The sequence below is a fragment of the Hippocampus bargibanti genome, linkage group LG04, assembly GCF_051943395.1.
Source record: "Hippocampus bargibanti isolate YZ-2025 linkage group LG04, ASM5194339v1, whole genome shotgun sequence".
Lineage (NCBI taxonomy): Eukaryota > Metazoa > Chordata > Actinopteri > Syngnathiformes > Syngnathidae > Hippocampus > Hippocampus bargibanti.
Window position 1 is genome coordinate 6,592,298 of NC_142737.1, and position 16,053 is coordinate 6,608,350.

The 16,053-nt window shown below is 40.1% G+C and overlaps 1 long non-coding RNA gene across 1 annotated transcript in view; it reads left to right on the plus strand.

The window, feature by feature from the left end:
* Positions 1 to 2,925: 2,925 nt before the first annotated feature.
* LOC148898839 (uncharacterized) overlaps positions 2,926 to 16,053 on the plus strand; it is a 43,383-nt gene continuing 30,255 nt past the window's right edge. Inside the window, exon 1 of the long non-coding RNA XR_016114646.1 lies at positions 2,926 to 3,124. This is a non-coding gene — a long non-coding RNA (uncharacterized LOC148898839). The remainder of the gene's footprint in view (positions 3,125 to 16,053) is intronic.

Consider the following 16,053-nt stretch of genomic DNA (forward strand, 5'->3'; position numbering starts at 1 on the left):
ATAGACATTAAAATGTTTCGTTATTTTTTTGGTGGGGTGGTGCGTTTAATCGTTTTTTTTTCAGCTTTAGAACCGTAAGAATTCCGTTTTCGCTGTTTCACTAATGTAATAAATGATCGTTTTGATTTTGTAAAAAAATACTAAATAAATAAATAAATAAAATCAGTCATTAAAATAAAAACGATAAGGTCAAAATCTAATTTCAAACATGGCTGATGACGTGGTTTGTTAAAGTGCAATGAGTCACGTTCCATTAAAAAAAAAAAAAAAAAACTACGAACCTGTGTAATTTGTTTGAATATATCAGAATTATATAGATGACATTTCAGCATTTTAACCAAGAATATATTTTATTAATGTGGAAAATGCATTTAATGAATTCAACCTATTCGAGTCAAGTCCAGTTGTAGCTATCATCAGTGCCACCACAAGATGTCAGCATTGAGTCATGAAGCCAAGCTGAACTTCCGGGGTGAGTTTGACGACCGTGAACGTCAGACATGGTGTCTATTTTTTTAAGTTTTGTCCCAAACCACTCAAATTTTAAGACGGTTCATTCCATTTGAAGGTCATGGCAAATTACCAAAAAAAACGATACTGTAAGGCTTTAACATCGATAGCAGGAGCACAATAGGACCGTGCTAATGGCAAACTTTCGCACCGTCCTAGTTTAACTAACAATGCATGCTAATGCTAATCAACGCGCCTTGACAAGTACAATGATAGAATTAAAGGCTCTCCTGATCTATCTGCCTTTTTATTTGGAGTTTTTTTCGTCACCGTAGCCTGCGATCAATGATAAAATGCTGCGTGTTATTTTTAAATGTCATTTAAGCGTCATTAAAAAGCCTCGACTCCTTATGGAAGTTAATGTTACAGTCACCACGCCCTGCCGACGTTCTAAAAACGAATTAAACACCAAGATGAAATGAATATTATGTATACACATACGCACACACACATTGATTTCTGACAAAGACAATCATCAAAATTAATCTTCATATTTTTACTTTTTTTATACAGTATCATGCAATAAAGTCCACAGTTCATATGACATTGTTCCAGTCTTCCTTTGTGCTGCATGAGCGCAGGTAAGTTCCCACCGCCAACTAAAGTCACATAATTCAAACATTGCACGTCATCTAGACCAATAAATGAAGACAAATTCTGGACAATACATTTGTATAGTCACAAAAAATAATGAGAAAAATCAAAGAGCCACTCCCAATGTGAATATATATAGGCTTTGTGTGTTAAAGTCGTATGGGGAGGGAGGGGGCAAAGATGCCAGGGGGGAACAAATCTGTAAACATCGCAAGTCTATTATAACTCTATAGGAGCGCACGATGTCATTGAGCACTGTGGGTGAGAGACATGAGATCCAGATATGGCCACAAAATAATCACCATGCGCTAAATTTGTGTAGAAACTTCAAAACGACGTCAAAGAAGCTGTCACGAAAGACGAGGTCACATGACGTCAAGTTGTGAATAGAATGTGGGCAGGATGTGATCAATGGATAAACATGAGTTGGAAATCTGAGTTCAATAAGCAACATTTTTGCGTCAATGCACTTTCAACAAGCACGGAGTGGGACTTTTATAGTCATAGTTCGTATTTTTGTATCGATTTTTTTGTGTCATTTTTCAGTCCCCATTGTTGTTGCATCAGGGAGATGCTGGCTTGATGCGCTCAATGTGACTATTCATCGCTCATTTGCATTATTAAATAAAATATCTTTAGACATCACAATATTAGCAGTGTTATCAAGAAACACCCCGCTTCACCGTATTGAACCATTTTAAGAGTAAATGTCATTTTTATCATTTGTAAGCGGTAAATAGTCCAGTACGTCTTTCTTATTATCGATAAATACATTACCAAATAATAGCGACAGTCATTGCAATAAATATGTACTATTCATATTCAGGATGATAATACCGTCGGCAAATGTGCAAGCCTCCCGTGTCCTCGTTAAAAGAAAAAAAAATCGCATTCGGCGCTTCGACGCATGAAAGAGCCTCTCTCTTGTACTTCTTTTCTTCATTGTGGTCCAAAGCAACTAAATAAGACAATTCTGTATTTAAAAAAAAAAAAACACTACTTAAAAAAACTAGACGGGGTTGGGGGTGGCATTAATCCGTCTGCGAGCACACAGGCACATGCATACTGACTGGCAACCGGCTGAATTTGCATATTCGGTTGTGCTAATTGTCTTGCCGTATTTAAATATGGCTGCACGTCGACGTCACTGGACGTGCACGCGCAACCTAACTACTCCCTGAATCAATTAGACAGGAAGGGCTTTTCACGATCACAATCGTTATTGGAATTATTATAGGACACATTCACTATTATGACACCTAATTAAAAAAGGCACTCGGGTGAGTGGACCATTTAGTATTGTTATTGTTTTAGTATTCCAACTAACTATTGATCCAAATATTATTTGCACCCCGCCCCCAAAAATATATATTAAAAAAATAAATATTATGGTATTTATATACACACAGTATTAACTCTTCAGAACGTCAGTCTGTGCCCACCGAGATTAATTGGCAACCTCGACCAAGTCTCCTACGACTCTAAACTAAATAAGAGCAATAGAAAATATGATTTTAAGTGCATTTTATTAGTATATTGTGGTGCAATGACAAAGGGAGCTTTTTTATTAAACAAAAAGAACTTAAAGGGGGCACTTGTTAGGATTTCTGGGCACGTCCTCACTAAGGATGGACTTAATCCCCAAATCATCATCATCGTCATCCCAACCAACTGACAGCAAACTTTACACGCACTTTGTCTATTTAGTGGTCGGAAAGTTGTCTCGTGCCCCCCCCCCCCCGACCCCGGGTACACACGCCTCCTCCTCCTTTTTTCACCCCCCCCCCCTACCCCCACCCCGTCTATCATGTGCTTGGGATATGATCACACTGCGCTCAGAGGAGCTGCAGCATGCATCAAATGCAGGTTATTCTGCAAAGTGCACGGCGTGTTGTCCGCATTACCCCCCACCCCATCTCGCTTTTTTTGTTTAATTTTGAAGGGGATATTTTGAAGGAGATCATGTTTGACGACGAAACACCACGGACCACACATTTCTTTCGACTCACCTCCGTAGAGAGTAAGTGCAACTTTTTACGTCTCGTTTTTTTTGTGAATAGAAAAGTTCCATGAGAGAACTGAATCTGTCTCAAAAACATTTCTGTGATGTTCAGGTGTTTGTTTAATAAGGACTGGTTGGTGGGGGGGGGGGATATTATTTGTTGGTTGTCAATGTCTCTTTGACCCACTTTTGTGATTGTAGCAGCTTGTTTTGTTTTCCTGTCGAAAGTGCCGTTTTCTGTTCGCCTCTGCGACATTTGCTACATTTTAACAAACAAATGAATGTACAACAATGAACAAACAACAAAACGTAACATTGTACGATCACTCTTTTCGATACAAACGGCTAGAATATGTTGTGGGTTATTTTTTTCTTTAAAAAGCTTTTCTCGGTTGATATTAATGCGTGAAGCCTATTTTGAGGCGAATCGTAAAGCGCCAATCGTCATTCGATGTCACGAAAGAAAATCATCAGTTCAACTTATAACATCACACGCTTTATGTTAACTCTGTGTTATATCGCAAAGAAAACTGTCCATCACGCACCAAGCCGCGTATTTTTACAATCAAACGACGTACGAGTTTTATTCAACTTTATTTTCCAATCAAGCGTTGAGATGACGTGACCTCTGTGCGAGTGAGCGCGCGCTCGCTCGCGTAGACGCGCGCTGGGGAGAGGCCCGTTGCGAAGCCTTAATGAGGTGGATTTGCTAATTTGATCCTCGTAATTTGTAATTTGAAGAAAGAGGGGGTGACATCGAGGTCTTAAATCAAGGTTATTACATTAAAAATATAATTAACGTAAATTATTGCGTACATTCGAGTTTTTGGGAATTATTTCTCATTTCGTGAGTGTATGCGTGCGTGCGTGCGCGCGCGCGTGTGTGTGGAAGGTGTCACATTGTGAATACATCAATGTAAAATAACCAAAACTAAAAAATAAAATTCGAAAATCGGTGTTAATATTTCATGAATATAATCAGGCAGTGTGCAGTGGTCCTCATTTGGCTCATTTTTTTCCACCTGCCGAGTTAACTCCGCCCCCTTCTGAGATTAACGTGAGCAGGACCCCTCGGAGAATCCACGTCGTGATTGACAAACATGATTCTGATTGTCGCTCACTAACGAAGAGATTAATTTAATTGATTTACATCATGTTTAATGATATTGAGTCATGTTTTTAATCCCGGACGCGCTATAACGGTCCGCGTATTTTTTTCGCTCCTTTTTGGAGATGTTGAACTACACTTTCACTCGCGTATGTGCATGATGGGAAGTAACGCGCACATTGAAGGAGGTGACGTTGCCGACGTAATCCACGCTGCAGATGCGCTAAAAACAGTCGATAAATGATTTAAGCGAGAGGTTGACATTGCGTTTGTAAAATCAGTTTATATTGTGCAGTGAGTTATCTCCTTTCGGGTCGTCTTTTATGCGCGCGCCCATCCTCAGTTCAAGTTCAAACGCAATTCCGTCGCTCTTGTCGAGGTAAAAATATGACGAAGAAGGGGAAAAAAATCAGAGAAAGACGACGCACACGGCTGTGCTCGCCCCATAAAGCGGACGTTTTCCCTCCAGCTCGGACGTGTGCGGGGATTAGAAGGCAAGAGGAGGAGGAGTAGCTGGGGGTGTGATTTTGCAATTTGTTTTTCATGACATCACCGTATTTACATCCTCGTGGTCCGAGGCCTTTGACCTCACCGGGGTTGGTCCATTTTGTTTTGTCCAGCCTCCCCACCACACGTTGGGGATGGCCACTTTACTTCCACGGAGCGAGCGAGAGGCGGCATACACGCCGCCTACCTCCGTTGCGGGACTGCCGCGCTGCACGTTCTCCTTTACATTGGAGGTGTACGGACAATACAGACCCTTAAAAAGCAAGCTCCCGATTTCATAATCCGAAATATTTGCGTCTTGATATCCTGGGTTGTTGCACTTTCCACGGGAAATCCGGATTTCCGCCCCTTTGCATTCCTTCCCGGCATGGTGGTGGCTCTTCGCCGGCCTCACGGGATATATATGGCTGCTCCACAACGACTTAATAGAGGCGAGCGAGCCTTTTGTGGGATTCCGGCTCATTTGCATTGCAGATGAGGGCCCCTGTGCAAGGATGACTGCACACTGTAGCCAGCCTGCTTCAACTCACTCATATTGCCTCATGTCAAGTGAACGTAGCATTAACATTGGGATTATATTTCTTTTTTTTTCATTCTCTCTTTCTTGCCCTATTTCCCATGGAGGATTTTTATTGCATCCTCTGTAGCGGCTGACAATGACAAAAAAGGATTTTAAGGCAGAATGTTTTTTTTAATATGCTTTAATATATTTCAGTTCTAAGAACTGGAAAGTTGGGAGACCACAAAACTGTTGTGTGGATGTGGATTATTGCAGAAGATTAGGAAATGGGTTGTTATCTTTGGTTATCTAGCTGTATGAGTGTTCTGCTCGTCATAAAGCTAGATAACCGAAAGTAAAAACCACTTCCAAACTCATCGAGGACATGCAACGTTCATTTCTCCATTTTCTTTTTTCTTTATGATGTGATCATATATGTTGATTGTCATTGTTATTTGCTGATAACTTTGTAATGTATGAGACATTCTATACAGTATGATGCTTATTGTCACACAACAAACTTACCCACAGACTAAGTGACCCACATTAATATTAATTGTTGGTTGCTTATATGATATAGGGTGTGGGAGGGTTAGGTCCAAACAGTGACATTTAGTGTTTTTTATCTCCATGTTTTAGTCAGGGCAGGAAACGACGGCGATATCCCTAAGCAAGGGCCTAATAATTAGAATGTAGGGGGGGGGGGGGTAGCAAAATGTGGAGAGTAGGGGGTCAAGGGGTGTGAGGAGGAAGGCGGTGGCAGAAGATGGGGGAGAGTGGCTGTGTTTGGGGGTGATGGTGTAGGGTGGGGGGCTAGTCGGGCTAGCTTAATTGATTCCGTTAACCGCAGTGCAGGAGATGTGAACGGCTCCACGATCCCATTCCCACGCTCGGTGGGGGCAAGTGGCAATGCCATGACCAGGACCAATATGACAAGGCTGCCGGGGTCGGAGAGGGGTGGGGGGAGTTGTCATGAAAAGATGTCAAGTGCACCAGACTCATCTGCATCCCCAAAGAAAGAAGGGAACGTGGGGCAGACTAACTGTCTTTGAAGGCCTCACGTCTGTACCAGTTGTATGCATAATGATGTGGCCATTATCTTAGTCGTGGTCTTCGTGATTTTCAAAGGCTTGCGCTGCATATGGACCCACTTGAACATACGGCAACAAGGGTCATAGGCCTTTCGCTACACTGTGCAATTTGATTGGATTGGCGAGTCTTGAGTGTGTGTGTTATGTTTTTATTTTAATTGGCAATTGGAGTGTTTTAGGGGCGAACCCATTTCAGGTACACTCTATATAATGTGTCAAGCACATTATATACAGTGTACATTTTAAAGGACAACCGACACCATTTTTTGGTTTCCTAACTGACATCAGAAAAACGTTTTGTAGCATCTAAAATACCCAAAACACACAGGCTGATATTTTATGTCAAATAAAAAACACCAATAAAAATGACTTCAAGTGTCAAAGTCAAAGTCAGCTTTATTGTCAAATATGCTAATATGTCCCAAAACTACTTCAAAATCACCTCAGAAAGTTTCAGTTTCAGAAGGTCCCGCCCCCTGTTTGTGACGTCATGCCAAGACGTCTTGCCTTGCTCGAGAATCAAAACAATGCCTTCAGATTCGGAGAAGATGCTTTCTTGTTCCTCATCCAGTTATGAATATGATTCAAATAGTTCTGAAGAGGAAAGCATAAATGTTTGCAATCGATTAAAGAAGTCCTTCCGTGTCATTTTGAGGCATCTGGACTGCAATGTAGCGTCCCAGAAAATGCACAAGATGGCGCCCAAGCTCCATTGGAAATGGGCTGATTTGTCTGCTGGGAATTTGTGTCAACTAGAATCAAATAGTAGTCGTGGTGCAACACACAACATTGTGTTTTCCTTCTCATTTCGCCATCAACACGGATCAACACAAAGTTTTCAGACCAAACAAAGTACCCAAAATCCATTGTGTGTCGCTTTATCAGTCGGTGACGATACCTTCCATCACGGTAGTTATCGTCACCAACTCAAAAACAAGTCTTCCTGAATATTCAGCGCGAGTCTTAAAAGGTAAAATATAGATATATGCGGTGGAATCTTTGTTAAATAACGCTCAGTAGAAATCAGAAGTTATTTGAAGTGATTTTACAAATTATGGACACAACTTGTCTGGAGGCGTCGTTTGTCCTTTAACTCTTTCACTGTCAGCGAATGTGCAAAAATGTGCCCACTCTAATGCCAGGGTTTTTGTCATTTTCACTCAAATTCCAGGACATACAGAATATTAAGTTTTAGGAGTACATAAACATTCGATGCAGTGTTAGTTACCTTAGACTTTCTTCTTTCATTAGAAAAAAAGTTAATTCCTAAATTTGTATGCATCTGGAGTTATCTGAGCTTGAAATTAGGGCAGCTGTACAAAATACAATACATATTGATTTATATAGCGCTTTAACAACAGCTGAAGCTGTAACAAAGCGCTAACATGAACAAAAAACAAATGCCGCCCCCTCGTGGAAGGGGAAAACTTTGCCAGAGATCGGACCAGCGCTTTATCGGCACCACTGCAAGAAAAACCAAAACCCTTAAATTCGGGAATGGCGCTCAACGTCACACTTTTTAATTCCCGAATAAATTCAGGAATGGCAGCGAATGAGTTAAAGAGGAAGTCAACCCCCCTAAAAAATGTTTTGTAAGCACACATTTAATACAACCTCACTGGTGGAAACAGGCTTTGTCATTAATATTCCATTTCTTGGCCAAGTATGTGGAACATGTCGGTAAAACTGGCTAATAGATAGCCAGTAGATAGCGAATAGATAGACAGTTAGCTAGGTAGCTGTATAATTAATAGATAGCTAGTGAGCCAGCCAGATAGCTAACAGATAGCCAGCTAAGCTAGCTACATAGCTGGCTAGGTATCTAGCTAGATAGTAATCATAATAACCATAACAATAATCATCATCATAACCATCATATTTAGTTGTTCATGTATTCCGTGATGTATTTATGTATTCATTCATTCATTCATTCATTCATTCAATACATCCTCTGTCTTACTAATGATTCAGTGTTACCGATTTGATTTGAACTAGGCTAACGCTACGCTTGTCAATAGCTTTATTTGATTCCTACCTAAAAGTGTAAGCACTGTATCGTTCAACTGCAAGTTTTCTCATCAGTTGGCTGAATTGGGTCTTAAGTGTCATGATTGTTTGCCATCCTTAAAACTCTTTGATAGAAGCAAGTTATTTGCCTGACAGAACATAACAGGAAGTGAGCCTGAGTTGTTACCAGTCAAACAAGCGTTATCGTCACTGTTTAAGCCCAAGCAGAGTTTTATGAAAGGGTCTAGTGTTTAATTATGTGTGTGTCTGTTCAGGGCTCGGGGTAGGTGGGGGTGTCACTCTACATGCCAGCCCATAGCTAGCTAAAGCAATTGGCCTCTTTCTGCCCCGCGGCAACATTATCTCATGTATTTTTCCTTCACATTTATGAGCGTTTATCCTTTTCAATTTATTTGTACTTTATTATCGGTGATTTGATTGAAAGGCGGGAAAGATTCGGAAGAGATTCATCCCCAGCAGCTAAGAAAAGTAATTGAATGACAAAATGTATTGGGGCTCGGCATCTCGTCTCACACACTTGCATGCTCAGGCTTGCTCGGTTAGCTTTTAGAAATTAGCTTTGCATTTGTGTGTGTGTCTGTGTGTGTTTTGAACCCACTTTTCATACCGTTAAATTTGATGAAAAACATAGTTGCCTTTTTTTCCTCTCCTTCTGGTGTTCCTGCTCTATTGCTAGCTAGGCGTATACCGCGTTACTGTAAATATGGTTCGGGATTCTCATCCGTCCGTTCCGACCACCACACCACCACATACATTAGTCGTCACATGACTTGAATGGTAACAAAAGCACGGTGACAGTGGACGGTGCTTTTAATATTCATCCAGTAGCAAAACAGCATATTTTACATGCAAAGCTTTTATGCGCTTACTCTATTCCTCGGCATTGTGAAAACAGGGCGCTGCGGATTCCACATAATGTGGAACAGCCTTGCATGAGTTCTCTCACTAAGCATATAAATAGCTTCTATCTGGGTGACGGCTTATCATTTGTTGCTTTTTATGGCAACACAAGGTTGTTTTTTTTCAAAGTTGACAAAAAAATAGCTGTTCAACAAAACCTTTCAAAGATGTCATCTGAATTCCAACTCAGCCATTCAAAACAACTAAAATTCACTTTTGCCTACATTCACCCGACAGTCAAAATGTCGTCCTGTGCATTTTGTGTCTACAGTTAGCTGATCTCTTCAGATAGCGAATCTGCATCACGTTGATGAAAGGGAACAATAGCTGCGTCTCGTTCAACAACGTCTGTCTGTCTGGGCTTAAGCGTGGTCTCTCTCATTGGCTTTCTATCTATTTGAGTGTGTGTGTTGGCTTTCTATCTATTTGAGTGTGTGTGTGTTTGTGTGTATGTGTGTGTGTGTTTCTCTCTCTCTGTCTCTCTGCCGGACATGAACTTGAACTTGAGACAGGCAACCAGACACCATCTGTGCACCAGTGCTAATGAATTCACTGCATTCATGGCTGCAGAGCGAGCCTAGGCCACCACCACCCATTGATGACCAGATGACCTCTATAGTCTGAGTTAGCTCTTCATCACTAATAGAATTCAACAATAGCAGCTGCTTAGAAGGGGACTTTTATTTTGCCTGAGAAAAAAAAACATAGTCAGTGCATGCGTAGCGGTAGAACTTTGCATCTGTCTGAATGCAATTTCAGCACCTCTTTGTCATTTTACAGTCGTCGTTCCCCTCGCGGTGACTCCAAGTACGATTAAAAAGCTCCGGCTTGGATATTTATATTTATATTTATATTTATATTTATATTTATATTTATATTTATATTTATATTTATATTTATATTTATATTTATATTTATAAAAGCATAATGTGTACATGTGAGTTATTATTATTATTATTATTATTATTATTATTATTATCTAGCTCGCTATTAGCTAGATAGCTATCACATGCGCGGTCTAATTATTATTAGCATTAGCATTAGCATTAGCATTAGTATTGGGTTGTGTCAAGAAGGGCATCCGACGTAAAAGCTTGGCCAAAATAATCATGCGGGTCAAACCTCTAAAGATGGAGGGCACTGATTTGCTGTGGCGACCCCTTGTAGGGAAAAGCCGAAAGGAAAAGATCAGTATTAGTATTAGTATCTAGCTTGCTATTAACTAGCTGTTAGCTAGCACATGCGTATTATTATTATTATTATTATTATTATCTAGCTTGCTATTAGCTAGCTAGCTTTATATGTGTTTGAGTTATTCCGGGTTGAGTGAACGTTGGCGCGTGTGGCTGCCGCTGCTCACCCACACCAAAAACTTATCCTATATGACTGTAAAGTGACCTTGAGAGTTTTGAAAGGCGCTTATCAATGAAATGTATGATGATGATTATTATTAGTTTTTAGGATCAGTTTTTTTCTGTGGGTGAGCAGCGGTATTATTATTATTATTATTATTATTATTATTATTGTTTATTAGAAGCGCCATCTTGAATTTACTGACTTCATAATTGAACAACCTGCTAGAAAAAAAAATCTAGTAAGTGAATAAAGCATAAACAAGCCAGGCACAATGTGAATTCCTGCAGGCCCTCCTCCTCTTCTTCCAGCTCGGGTGTATGTCACAATAACCGTCGCACGTACGCATGCGTACACACAATAAGGCTTTTCCCTCTGGTTGGTGTCGCCACGGCAACGGTAGGTGAGATCACCGTGCGCATGGCAGCATCAGCCCCTGCCTGCCATTGCGGGCCAGCTTCCTGGTTTATGTGTGTGGGGTGTGCTGTATACTGTTAGCATCAAACCAAAATACCACCCCCTCTCCATTGTCTGAAGCGGGGAGACACATTAGTTATCTTTACCTCGATTATATTCGACTTTCAGAAGAAGTTGTTGACATTCAGAGCTTCACGTCCGATACAGGAAACAAGGCACAAAATGGGGTTGTCTCGCGTGGTTTAGCGACCGATCAAAAGGGATCTTATTAACCTCTCGCTCAATATCATATGTGGCCGCCGTGATTTCTAATAGTCCTTTAGAGGAATGTTGCAGTATTCAAGGCCCTTTTTAATGACATCATGCATGGCCACTTGAGCGTCTTGTTGCAAGCAGCGGGCATGCTGTGCTCTTCCATGCTGGACGATCCTCCCCTTCTGATGATTGACAAGGTTGTGCATGGCTGACATGTTAGTTCTCCCTCTACTGTCAGAAGATCTAGTTTCACACTTAATTTGGATGGAATTAGCTTGTGTTTTTATGGAGTGGTCGTGGAGGATTCGCACTTAAACGCACTTAAAAAAAAAAATAATCATCCAGTCTGCACTCAGATGTGTAAAATGATTCACAGTAAGCTGCCTGATTTAGTATTCACGACTGAACAGAGTCTAGAATTTAAGCCTCAGGTAATTTGATCGAATCAGAATATTGTGCTTCTCGCCCAGTAGACGCTCTCATCCTGATTGGCTGCAGTCATGTCATAAAAAAAATATATTTTTTAACCTAATAATCTTCCTCACTCATCATTTTTCATTATCCGAAGCGGGAAAAAAAGCTGCTTTTAGTAAATGCATAACGTATGTATTCATTGGTAGCATTTCCCTAAAATCTATTTTTAAAATCTATCGTCACTGGCCACGTCATCAGGTACACTACACACTTGGCAAAATAATAATAATAATAATGAAATATGTGCAAATGTGATGGTACACCGCAGCAGTGCCCCATCACACCGACTGCATAAAAATCCGATCGTTATATTTAAGCTCGAAAGATGACTGACTGCCATGCATGGCTTCTTGAACGTGTCTGCTCCACTGACTTTTGATCATGCAAATACTACGGTGTATAAATAAATTAGTATAATTGCGCCATGAAATTCGCTTCCGTACGTCTTCACATATAAAAAGTTGTAAATAATATATTTTGTGCTAATGCATTATTCATCTTTGAGTAATTACAAAACAGTGGCTAAAAATATATATATATATATATATATATATATATATATATATATATATATATATATATATATATATATATATATATATATATATATATATATATACCTAGCTAGCTAACAGCTAGCTATGAGCTTGCTATTAGCTAGCTAGCTAGCATATGTGTGGTATTATTAATGTTATTATTATTGTTAATATTATCTAGCTTGCTGTTAGCTGGCTATTAGCTAGTTAGCACATGCGTGGTTTATATATATTATATATATATATATATATATATATATATATATATATATATATATATATATATATATATATATAGTAAAGTCACATTATATCGATATCGGTTATATCGATAGTACTGCTTATTACGATACTATTTCTATGAACGCAAGGAGAAAATTGACATGCTGCAGGATCGGATATATCGATAGTCCGGTTATATCGATATTTTTTCCGACTCCCGAGAATATCGATATAACGAGACTTTACTATATATATATATATATATATATATATATATATATGGAAATGTGATTGGTGGGGGAAAAATGCAGGTGAGAAATGCGAAGCTTAATTTGCAATGAAAATTGGTTCACAAAGGACTCCCAACAGAAGCATAATAAATGCTGCGCCGGCATGAGTGCAAATCTGCTTTCCATGAAGCACGGGCTATGGAGGCCCGTTTACGTTTGGCATGCAGCAAAGCATTTGAAAAATATATGATGGTGTTCGCCATTTAAATTATACGGGTGCTTGGACTGGAGGGCCGGTAGCAGTGCTTATAGAATAGTGAGCAGCAGTTGCTACGCTCGCATTAGCATCTGGCCCTTTTATGTAAATTTGATGAGAAAGGAGTCATGCATATACGCCCGGGCGGGGTGTACTCGCCTTAATATCCTTATTAGAGAGTTGGGAATTAAATATTTATAATGCGGGGCGCGGGGTTGGAATAGAAAGGGGGCCTGTCCTGTGTTGTCGTGCAGAGTCGCGCTGGAGAAGGGAAGCAATGGGAACGGTGAGGAGGAGCTTGGTTTTCTCTACGCGCCGCCTCAAGGTGCCACCATTTTAAGGCGTTTGGCAGTAATGAGCGCAAGGAGGGTAGACCTAAAATGTCCGCTGGCATAGACGCCACGCGCGCTTGCGTACGCGTGAGATTGGACACGTTTCCTATTCACGGCAAACAAGGCGGAGGTCTGAAAAATCGCATATTTTATGACAGTGGTCGGTCGCTTTGCATGCTGAGCGTTTCACTTGCATGGATTAATGTCCCCGATTACCGTCACCGCGCAATGTTTTGTGTCATTTATTATTTTTTTGCCACGGCTTGCTAATCTAAGTGCTTCTTCTGAGGTATTATCAGGAGCATATTGATTAAACTAATATTTCGCATGTTAATATTTGTCACGTAAAACCTGCCAAAATTGCAAAATAGGTTTTTATTCCTGGAAATAATTCAGCTTCCAAGTACCAACACTGTTGGTAATCTGTTGGTCCAACAGATTAATTTGAACGATTTATGTTGTGTTTTTTTCAGCTAATGTGTTTTTTCACTCAAGACAAATTCTCTCAATTAAAAAAAAAGGATGATGGTCTCAAACAAAGGAAATGATCAAGTGGCGTTGTAATTTAAAAAAAACATCTGCCTCTTTGATATCCAGCGCTTCTTTCTAAGTACGACACCAGCTTTGTTTGAGGAAAAAAAGGTTGTCAGGCACGCATGAATTGATTTATTTGCCTCTATGTTTATTTATTTGCTATCTCTTAGCTACCTTATAGCTACGTAGCTGACTAGCTAGCTATCTATTAGCTATACAACAAGCTAGCTATCTAACTTATCCTGTGACTGTAAAGTCACCATGAGAGCCTTGAAAGGCGCTTATAAATGAAATGTATTCTTCTTCTTCTTCTTCTTCTTCTTCTTCTTCTTCTTCTTCTTCTTCTTCTTCTTCTTCTTCTTCTTCTTCTTCTTCTTCTTCTTCTTCTTCTTCTTCTTCTTCTTCTTCTTCTTATTATTATTATTATTATTATTATTAATACACACTAACCCTCATACTGTGTAGTACACACACGGAGTCCATTCTTTTCTTATCTCTTGATGTGCTCCTTAGGCAACGTATAAAGAAAATGCGGGAATGTATTCTACTTGAGTTGTACCATACAATGAGCCTATTTTACAAGCACACACACACACGTAAACACATGCCACATACAGACCATTTGATTCTATATATTGGCCGTCACAGGTTTCCATTGATGTCATTGTGTGACAGTTCTTTGTACTTTTACACGGATGCTGAACGAAAGTCAATGAATGATCGCGTGTGCTTGTTATCAGGTTTTCCATGCATATTAACATTGTGCCCCCCCCCCTCTGCCATCACGATGAGTGGTACAAACGTGCTGCCCACAAAGGGACAATAATTAAACGACTGCTTGTTTGAGCCTAGCGCTCACTAATGTTACTAGGAGGGAAATGAGACAGGCGGCACTGGAAGGGGAGGAAGCGCTGTGTCAAATCAGACCTGGACGTCGAAGAATAATGAAGCACTGAAGGCTACAACTAATAATAGGTGTTTAGCTTTAGTTTACCATCCTCTTATCTGCATTTACAAGATGTCAGGATGCAGACCAATTGGCTCGTTTGCCATCCTGCACATCATCACTTTGATTTCACCACGGAAAATCTGAGGTTGACTTGGCACCGTGATGACCAACCAGTATGGCCACCACAACCATAAATAACACGGGCAACAAAACAGTGAATGAGGTGCTCGGAACAGGGGCGAAGGTGCGAGATGGGATGAAAGGTGGCACACAAGCCGCAAAGAGAATGAATGGACAGAAAATGCAGGAGGGAAGCTTGGGTGGAAGTGCAGAATGCTTTTCCAAAACCCTGCCTGAGGGCTACATGCATGCACACACACACACACACACACACACACACACACACACACACACACACACACACACACACACACACACACACACACACACACACACACACACACACATTGAGGGGTTGCACCACAAGTAGAACATTACGCTGGGGAATGAGAATACGTTTCAGATAAAGATATCTGTCAGACGTTCTTGTCCCTTGAGTTCTTTGCTCATCACTGTTTGTAATTTACTTGTTTTGTTTCTCTCAGTTTTTTATTTGATGATCTATAGCATGAATAAAGTATAATTGAACCAAAGCATACCATGTGGTCATATTTGTGTGTTTGAGCCTGAAATTAACACAAAAGGACAAATTCTTCATTGAACTATGTCTGCATTTATTCTTCCAATCAACACCACAATAAAAATATGCATTTGCTCAAAACCAATAAGCAAAGAGGAAAAAAAACATTTATGGAGGATTTTTTTTCACTGACTACTAGACATATCGATATTCAAAGCAATGGTCATTTGCTTTGTTTAAGTGTTATTGCCATGGCGATCACATCCACGTGTCTCGAAAATAGGGTGGGGAAGACAAGGTGCCCCTTGTTATGTTAGCATTAGCATGCGTGCTCATACTTTTGTGTGCAAAAAATGCTAGCCCAAAGCGTATTTAATAATCTGAAGCTTGTTAGCATTTCGTGTTGCTTCTTCAGCTTCATCCTCTGTTCTTATTTCTTAATAGTCTAAATCAGGGGTGCTCAATATATCGATCACGATCGACTGGTATAGTCGATCTCTAAGGTACGATTGGTAGATTGCGTGACAGGGCGATATGACATTGTCATGAACCGGCGCTATACAAATAAAGTTGAGTTATTTTGGAAATTTCGACGTTAGCCTATCAGCCATCTCTT